Genomic DNA, 8,912 nt, shown 5'->3' on the forward strand with positions numbered 1-8,912 from the left:
TTGTTTATCAGGGCCTTTTATAAGTGATCTAGAAAACCAATATGTGACCCAGATTCTTCCTCTCTGTGAACTCCCCGAGGGCGGCAACAAATGCTTTTAGAGTTTCTTAGCATAGAAAAAAATCCAACTTGTGATGCCACAGAATATTGACTCCTCTGTCATGTTCTTGGTTCTCCTCTCAGCAGTTGTTTGCTTAGGTACAACTAGGAAGCTAAGGCTTTAATGTATGGGTAGAGGCGTATTATTATTACCGGCTTTAATGTGACCGTGGCTTAAGTCTTATTATCTTTTGGTCTTCAGTCATTACTGTCATTATTAGATCTGCTGATCAGTCATTTCAGAGACAAAACCAATAAAACACCAGGAACTGGAATACAAAGGGCAGTATAATCAACTCTGTTATTCAGGGATTCATTAATTCAAGTCTCCAATTTAGAAGTTATTAGAGTTTCCCCATTGTATATGCATTCGAGTTTAACTCTGTTTTGTCAGTAGCAAAAGACATTGCAAAGCCAAATGATAAACAAGATTGCAAGAGGAATGTTCATGCAAAGAAGACAGTAAGATGAGAACATTGGGAACTCATTAGAGGTTTCCATGTACTTAAACAATTAGAAGCATGCGTGTATTACACTAAGATATCACCATGTATTTTGCTGATTTATTTTCCTCTCTGTGTCCCTCATTAGACAGGGCTTGGTTGAGGGCAGGAACAATGCTCCTGCACAGAGTAGGTACTTAGCATGTGTTAGCTAAATGAGCAGGTCCTTCCGTGCAGCCTGGAGGGCTCAGGTGTTAGTCAGACTCATGGGTCCTTACCCGTGTGTGTGTGTGTGTGTGTGTGTGTGTGTGTGTGTGTGTGTGTAAAACTGTCAGTAGGGTCCACTAAGCTGCAGTTGGGAGTGCAAGAGGTTTGTCGGAGACAGTGTCTGTATAAGATAAAAGAGGGGTTCTTCCCTTTTGTGACCATCGCTGAAGCGCTAGCGGCCGAAATGAAGTTCAATCCCTCTGTGACTTCTGACCGAAGCAAGAACCAGAAAAGGCATTTCAATGCACCTTCCCACATTCGCAGGAAGATTATGTCTTCCCCTCTCTCTAAAGAGCGGAGACAGAAGTACAATGTCCGATCCATGCCCATCTGAAAGGATGATGAAGATCAGGTTGTAGGAGGGCACTACAAAGGGCAGCAAATTGGAAAAGTAGTCCAGGTTTACAGGAAGAAATATGTCATCTACACAGAACGAGTGCAGCGGGAGAAGGCTAATGGCACGACTGTCCATGTGGGCATTCACCCCAGCAAGGTGGTTATCACCAGACTAAAACTGGGCAAAGACCGCAAAAAGATCCTCGAACGTAAAGCCAAGTAGGAAAGGAAAAGGGCAAATATAAGGAAGAGACAATTGAGAAGATGCAGGAATGAAGTAATCTTGTATACAACTTTCATTAAAAACTGTTGAAATAGAAAAAATAGAAGATAAAAGACGGGAAGAAGCAGGACTGTGTAGGAAAACCTGAGACCATGATCTGAGAGAGTCTTGGATGACCCACTGAGAAGCTCTGGAACAAGATTGCCTATCAGAACAGGTCCACATTGGGCAAAAACTACGAGGCCCTAGTGTCCTGCCATGCTTAGCTGTTGGCTAGGGGCTGCTGAAGAGGAGCATGACCTCAGCTCCTAAGCTGATCCTGAGGCAGATGCTGAAGATGCTGATCTCTGGAGGCTGTCAGCCAGCAGGGCTCCATGCAGCCAAGCAGCCACTTCGTTCCTGAAGGGAGGTCTCCCCACCTCTCCTCTGACCTCTCTCTCACCCTCTCCTCTGTGTATTGGGAGACAGAGAACTCCATTTCTCCAGGGCGCCTGGTGTCCTCAGTAGTGGGCTGACATTATAAGAGTCAGTCAGCCAAGAGGAAGAGGCTGTGAATTACCACTGTGGTCCACCACCAGTAGGAAGTGCCAAACCCCAGCCAGGGCAGGGACAGATTTGGATGGCCCTGGCTGACCCCCGAAACCCCTGGGCTAGCTGACCTGGTTTGCCCTGGTCGTTTCAGTAACCTCACAGGGCCAAGACCACGCATCTTACACAATTGAATTTTATGGCCCCACCTAGGATACTATGAGGGGATTTTATTGAATCTTTATTTTCAATTATAAAAGTCAAATGTGGTCTTTGTAGACAATTTAGACAATGCAACCTATTCTAGGGAATAGAGTAAAAATCTGTCATGATATCACCTCCCAAAGACAATTATTAGCAATTTTGTGTTTTCTCTTCCAGTTACATACATAACAAAATATCCCCTCTCTCCCCATTTATCAAATGTCATGTACATTTCTCAAAGACAGACAATTCTTGTTCATTCTTTAGCATAGCCTGAGACTGGACTGAGAAGTTCCCGGGCTAAAGTCAGATGACGAGTGGCTTAGAGGAAGGAGGGTGGGCTGGGGAAGGTGGAACAGTCACTTCCAAAGCTGTATTTTGCTTTGGGCACTCTTGGAGGGTAGAACTGAGGATCCTGGGACCTCATCATGAAAGGACTTCTTTCCTCTCTTTGTGTTGGGGTCAGGTTGGGCTTGTGGATGTTTATGGGTCTGGAAAAAGACAGGGGCTAAGGCAAACTCACGCTTTGGGTCCATACGGGTGTATGACTGCCACCCATGCCACCATGCAGAATGGCAGACCAACTCATCTAGCTAACATTTACTAAGTGGCTATGTGTGATAGAATATTCCTCTTGCCCTGAAGGAGTATCAAGTGTAGTGAGGGAGATGGGAACACTGACCTTTAAAATACATTCTGGGACTTCCCACGTGGTGTAGTGGTTAAGAATCCACCTGCCGATGCAGGGGACACGGGTTCCAGCCCTGGTCTGGGAAGATCCCACATGCCGCGGAGCAACTAAGCCCATGCATCACAAATACTGAGCCCAAATGCCTAGAGCCCGTGCTCCACAACAAGAGAAGCCATCGCAATGAGAAGCCCATGCACTGCAAAGAACAGTAGCCCCTGCTCACCTCAACGAAGACCCAACGCAGCCATAAATAAATAAATAAGCTTATTTAAAAAATAAGCAAATAAAATAAAATACATTCTGATATCTACTAAGTAGCAAGAGGTAAGTAATACAATGAGAGAATAAAGGAGGGAGTGTTTATCTGCAACATATGTGTCAGGTCTCCATGACTGCGTTGGCTCTCTAGAGAAAGGGGCAGTCAAGGGTGAGACAACACCATGTGTAAAACACAAGAGTGAGAGGTATGCTTGGGGAAGAGACTGATGCTTAGTGAGACCGAAAACTGGGCAGAAAGGGATGGGGCTCTGCATGATTAATTTCACTGAATTAAAAAAATAATGACTGAATCCTTATTAGGTGTTGGGCTGGGGATACAAATTAAATAAGGTGGAATTGTAAGTCACAGTGTTATTGAGAATGAACCAGGAAACATTGATTGAGACCTAGCAGATTCAAGAATTCCAGGAGTTCTACTATGGCAGTTCTCGAAGTCCAACTCAAGCCAGATATACTTTTAGTAATACCAAATTCTTGGTCTTCCCGTCCAGGAGAAGTTACATCTGAAATATAAAAATTAACCAAATAATTTACTTTATAATACCTTTTAAACAAGCTCTTTCTAGAATGTGCAGTTTTAAAACATATCTAATGCACATATATTGTTATGGGCTGAATTGTGTCCCCTCAGATTTATACATTTGGGGGAAGTTCTAACCCCAATACCCCAAAATGAGACTAGAATTGGAAATAAGGCCTTTAAAGAGGTGATTAAGTTAAAATAGGCTGTTAGAGTGGGCCTTAATCCAATCTGACTTTGTGTCCTTTTTTAAAATTTTTATTTATTTTATTTTTGGCTGTGTTGGGTCTTCGTTGCTGCACGCGGGCTTTCTCTAGTTGCGGTGAACGGGGGCTACTCTTCTTTACGGTGCACGGGCTTCTCATTGCGGTGGCTTCTCTTGTTGCGGAGCACAGGCTCTAGGCGCAGGCTTCAGTAGTTGTGGGACATAGGCTCAGTAGTTGTGGCTCATGGGCTCAGTAGTTGTAGCTCGTGGGCTCTAGAGTGCAGGCTCAGTAGTTGTGGTGTGCAGACTTAGTTGCTCCGCAGCGTGTGGGATCTTCCCAGAGCAGGGTTCGAACCTGTGTTCCCTGCATTGGCAGGCGGACTCTTAACCCGTGTGCCACCAGGGAACTCCCCTGTGTCCTTTTAATAAGAGGAAATTTAGATGCACAAAGAAACAACAGGGGCATGAATACACAGAGGAAGGATCATGTGGGATTACAGCTAGAAGGCAGTCATCTGCAGGCCAACGAGAGAGACCTCAGGAGAAACCAACCCTGCTGACACCTTGATCTTGGACTTCCAGCCTCCAGAACTATGAGAAAATAAATCTCTGTTAAGTCACTCAGTGTATGGCATTCTGTTCTTACAGCCCTCGAAAACTGATATACATATGATCTGGCCAGATGTGTACATGCATTTTAACACATACTTTTGTTGTTTTTGTGTTTAAAAGTCTATACTTCATCCTGTAGAAATCAGGAACCGTGTAGAGTTTTTGAGCAGAGTAGTGACAAGATCAGATCTCTGTTCTAATAAGAGAATTCTGATGTCAACCAGGGGGCCAGACTGGAAAGAAGCTAGAAATCTAATGAGAGGCATTGACCTCAGTGGAGGCTCATCCTCGATCTAAAGTTTCAGAAATATCTGGAGGGTAATGCAGGGGTGCATTAGTGAGCTCATGATGGGAAATGTATTTTGCACAGTTATACCCATAGGCCTGAATTTAAACTTTCATCACCGGCTAGACTAGCCTGGGTGGCAAAGCATTCTGGGGGAAGTTGTCTTCCCTTGTCTGTGAGATCCCTGAGTGTTGGACACCAGTCTCTTATAGAAAACTGGTGCATTTCTTTTTCAAATGTTTGCTCTTCTTTATTTGGTGACTTGTCAACTCAGATATCTGCTTGTTGTGCAGGAAAACTTACTTCCTTAGTGGGTAAAGAGATTTTACAAATCCAGCATGGAGGCAAAAGAATAATTTTGGACTTGAAATCAAGACCCCAGGGACACATACAGTGGAATGCTATTCAGACTTAAAAAGAAGGCAATCCTGCCTTATGCGACGACACAGATGAACCATGAGGAACTTAGACTAAGTGAAATAAGTCACTTGCAGAAAGACAAATACTATATGATTCTACTTATATGGGGGTCTAAAATAGTCAAATTCATAGAATCAAAGAATGGAATGGTGGTTGCCGGGGGCTGAAAAGAGAGGGAAATGGGGAATTTAATCAACAGGTGTTAAATTTATTTAAGCAAGATGAATAATTTCTAAAGAATAATTGCTGTACAGCCCCATGCCTACAGTCAGCAAGAGTGTATTGTACACTTAGATCTCAGGTTAAATGTTCTTACCACAACAAAATTAAAAATTTTTAAGAAAATAGGGTTCAAACTCTGACTTGTTTAAAAGGCTGCTGAGGGGGACTTCCCTGGCGGTCCAGTGGTTGAGACTCTGCACTTCTAACGCAGGGGGGGTGGGTTCGATCCCTGGTTGGGGAACTAAGATTCCACATGCTGTGAAGTATGGCCAAAATAAATAAATAAAATAAAAATAAAAAGCTGCTGATTTGCTTAGGGCGAAGGGCTTTTTTCTCCTCTGTGCCTTGATTTGCCCATCTGTAAAATGGAGAGACGAAGAAAACGAACAGTTATTCAGTCCTCTTATGTCTGAGACACTATATACACATTATCCTATTCAGTACTCAGAATAAGTCTGTTAAATATTACTCCACATGTTTGGCAGATGAGAAAACCTTAGTTTGTCCAAGGAAGCAGGGTTTATACTCAGGTCTAAAATTTCATGGCCCATGCTTTCTAAGGTTCCTTCCAAGGCCCAAATGCTGTAATTCATGTGTGTCTGAAACGTTTTGGCTGAATAAACACTAATGACTAATCAAGCTGCAACAGTGAAGATAATAGATTCTCCAGTGATTACTAAGTGGCTATGGAAGAACCACTCACCCTGCAGGGAAACACAGTTTCTCACTGGAAGAGAATATAACAGACAAAAGGTGGCCAACAATCAATTTTTGAGCAGCAGATGGCATTTTCTTGGGTTGAAATTGTAGGAGCCTGGAATTTGATAAGTGCTCTAGGCATTATGAAGAATAAATTGCTCTGGATCTCCAAGGGCATTAGGAGTGGAACAGGCATGCTAGGTCCAGGTAAAGGGGCATCTTTTGAAGTTGCTGCTAAAAGGATCTCCTCCTCCACTGATATGAAGCAAAGGACAATAATCCAGGTCTCCCGATTCCAAAGCTAATGTTCTTTCATTGCCCTCAAATAGCTTTATGCTCTCGTTGAGAAAACATGTACAACACATATCTGTTCGTTTCTTCATTCACTGACTCAAAAGCACTTATTGGACAATTTCATTGTGTCAGCACAGAGTTGTATACAGAGATATAAGAGCAGAGTCTCTGTTACACCTGATTTTGTCCCTCCCAAATTTGTATGTTGAAGCCCTAACCCCAGCACGTTAGAATGTAACACAGTTTGGACATAGGATCTTTTTTTTTTTTTTTACTTGGAGTATAGTTGATTTACAATGTTGTGTTAGTTTCAGGTGTACAGCAAAGTGAATCAGTTATACATATACCTATATCCACTCATTTTTAGATTCTTTTCCCATAGAGGTCATTACAAAGTACTGAGTAGAGTTCCCTGTGCTGTACAGTAGGTCCTTATTTGTTATCTATTTTATGTATAGTAGTGTGTACATGTCAATCCCAATCTCCCAATTTATCCCTCCTCCCCTACCCGCGACGTAGGCTCTTTCAGGAGATGATCATGCTAAAATGGGGCCCTTGGGGACACCTATGACTGTCGTCCTAGGAAGAAGAGATTAGGACACAGACACAACAGACAGAGAGATGACCACGTGAAGACACAAGAAGATGGCCAACTGCAAGCCAGGGAGAGAGGCCTCTGAAGAAACCAACCCTGGGACTTCCCTGGTGGAGCAGTGGTTAAGACTTGTGCTCCCAGTGCAGGGGGCCCAGGTTCGATCCCTGGTCAGGGAACTAGATCCCACATGCATGCCACAACTAAGAGTCCGCACGCCACAACTAAGGAGCCCACGTGCCGCAACTAAGACCCAGCACAACCAAATACATAAATAAATAAAAGAAGAAGAAGAAACCAACGCTGCTGACACGTTCATCTTGGCCTCCAGAATAGTGAGAAAATTAACTTCTGCTGTTTAAGCCACCCGGTGTGTGGTGTTTTGTTACAGCCACCCTAGCAGACTAATACAGTCTCCCTGCTTTGCAGAAATTTCAGGGACAAAGCAGGCAGTAAGCCACAGAGGGGTGTCCAAGGAGGCATGGGCACACACAGGTGGGACTTCCTCCTCAGACTGCAGAGGGCGGGGGTCAGGAGACGCTGCCTGGAGAAGCATCACTGCAGGCGAGTCCTCAAAGACGAGTAGGAGGTAACCAGGAGTCAACGTGAGCAGAGGTAGAGGGAGTCTTTGGAGACAAGAAAGAACATGGCACCTGCAGGGAATGGCAAGTCGTTCAAAACACAACAATGGGGCTTCCCTGGTGGCGCAGTGGTTGAGAATCCGCCTACCAGTTCAGGGGACACGGGTTCAAGCCCTGGTCTGGGAAGATCCCATGTGCCGCGGAGCAACGAAGCCCATGCGCCACAACTACTGCGCCTGTGCTCTAGAACCCTTGAGCCACAGCTACTGAAGCCCGTCAGCCACAACTAATGAAGCCCATGCGCCTAGAGGCTGTGTTCCGCAACAAGAGAAGCCACTGCCATGAGAAGCACGTGCACTGCAATGAAGAGTAGCCCCGCGCGCTGCAACTAGAGAAAGCCTGTGCACAGCAACGAAGACCCAAGGCAGCCAAAAATAAATAAATAAATTTATTAAATAAAAATTGCAACAATGGGAGAAAATGCGAGTGCGATTGTGTGGTTCTGACACAAGCACACTAGGAGTTCAGAGACAGGAGACATTATTAACGACAACAAGGATAATATCTTATATTTTTACAACACTTTACAGTCTGTAAAACACTTTCTCAGGCCTTATCTCTCAGTGGCAACAGGAGAATTGAACCATTTCATACACGTGACAGATTAGGGTTGAGAGGCTAAATGGCTTGGCTGCAGCTTTACAGGAAGTTAGTGGCAGAGTCGAATCTAAAGCTCAGGGCTCTTTCTTCCCAAGTCCAAGTGGGATGCGGGGGTCGGAGGGGCCCTTCGTCAAGCGCAGCTTATGCTTCCTTGTCTCTGACTTTGCCCTGCATGCAGGGCAGCCTGAGGACCGAGCAGCCCAGGTTCGGTGGGCCCCACCGGACAGGAAGGAGCTGGCGTAGAGATCCACAGAATCCTAACACACCACCTCCTAGGGCGGAGACAAGAGCGCTGACCTCTGCTCATCCTCTCACTTACTCTGTCTCTAATGAAAGGGTGTTTTAGTTCAAATGGAGACAAGAGTGATGGTGCCCACACCGCCAGCTCTCCTGCCCTGCCTGCCTCTCAGGCAGGACGTTTTTAACTCCAGGGACCCCATCCAGGGATGGACATTGTGCAACGTGGCAGGGGAATCCCATTAGGGTTGATGTGCTAGAAAGGTGAAAGAACAGTAAAAATGTGCTCGGTGTTTTACAAATGCAAGAGTCTTCTTATCTGTTTGGAATGGATTGTGTTTAGGACCCTGGAAAGGGGAGAAGGAAAGGTTCTGAGCAGTCATTTCTCCCTCTTTGCCTGCATCCGTGTAGCAAAGGTGTAGGTTCTCCTACCCGCCACGGCCCTTGGTTTAATTGTTCCCATAGTTCTGGCCTGAATATCAACTGCCAGTGCCTGGGTCTCTTTGGAAGAGGGC

General features: G+C 44.9%; 1 pseudogene; it reads left to right on the plus strand.

Moving 5' to 3' along the window:
* Positions 1 to 992: 992 nt before the first annotated feature.
* LOC103072960 (60S ribosomal protein L26 pseudogene) lies at positions 993 to 1,420 on the plus strand (annotated as a pseudogene).
* Positions 1,421 to 8,912: the final 7,492 nt, after the last annotated feature.

Source organism: Lipotes vexillifer, unplaced genomic scaffold, assembly GCF_000442215.2.
Source record: "Lipotes vexillifer unplaced genomic scaffold, Lipotes_vexillifer_v1.1 scaffold134, whole genome shotgun sequence".
Taxonomy (NCBI): Eukaryota; Metazoa; Chordata; class Mammalia; order Artiodactyla; family Lipotidae; genus Lipotes; species Lipotes vexillifer.